Source organism: Trichechus manatus, unplaced genomic scaffold (assembly GCF_000243295.1).
Source record: "Trichechus manatus latirostris isolate Lorelei unplaced genomic scaffold, TriManLat1.0 scaffold00020, whole genome shotgun sequence".
NCBI classification, from domain to species: Eukaryota; Metazoa; Chordata; class Mammalia; order Sirenia; family Trichechidae; genus Trichechus; species Trichechus manatus.
Window position 1 is genome coordinate 10,699,385 of NW_004443956.1, and position 1,031 is coordinate 10,700,415.

Consider the following 1,031-nt stretch of genomic DNA (forward strand, 5'->3'; position numbering starts at 1 on the left):
TCTCCTCACACTTGTACCATGCATAAGGTGAATGCCATTTTCTAGGGACCTGATCCAAGTTCCTTCTCATTAATTCACTGCTTTCCCCAACATACAAAAACCATGACCACTCACAAGACAAAATCACAAGGGCAAGAGGCGTGAAGGTTGGAAACAGCATTATCATCACATCAGAGGAAAATTTAGTTTCCTGCCTTCACCCTTCTTCTGGAAAGGGGTAGGTCTAATGGTCATGTCTCACATTTTGATATTCAAAATAGGCCATGAGCATTTCCTATGTACCTCATGCCAAACCTCACAAATTCAAAATTAATTAGATTTTATATGCCAGCTATGGGATAATACTCTTTTTCCTCCCATGTACTTGCAGAGGCAGTGACATGGAGGCATGTTTATTTAAGTGGAAGTTCTTCTAACTCCCCATTCCTAACTAGGAAAGAAAGGAAAGTCATGATGTAGCAGTAATTTAGAGATCTGCCCTCAGAGATTAGGCAAAGATGGGAGAGACTCAAATTTGAAGGTTCTTGTTCAGTGTTTGTTTTCAATTCTCTTTTAATATTTAACATTCATGTGCTTCAAACACACAATTATTTGCACTAAGCCAAAAAAAATTTTTTAAGGACCTTGTGTTAAAAATATAAGCAGTAAATCACAAAAGGACAAATACTGTATGAGACCACTATCATAAAAACTCATGAAAAGGTTTACACACAGAAAGACACAATCTTTAATGGTTACTAGGTGCCTAGCCTAAGACTAAGGGTGGGGGATAGGTGGGGAAGTAAAAACACTAACTAGACAATAGATATGTGGTAACTTTGGTGAAGGGTAAGACAGTATACAATACTGGGGAAGTCAGTACAACTTGACCAAGGCAAGGTCATGGAAGCTTCATAGATACATCCAAACTCCCCGAGGGACCGAATTACTGGGCCAAGGGCTGAGGACCATAGTCTCGGGGGACATCTAGCTCAATTGGCATAATATAGTTTATAAAGTGTTCTACATCCTACTTTGGTGAGTAGCGTCTC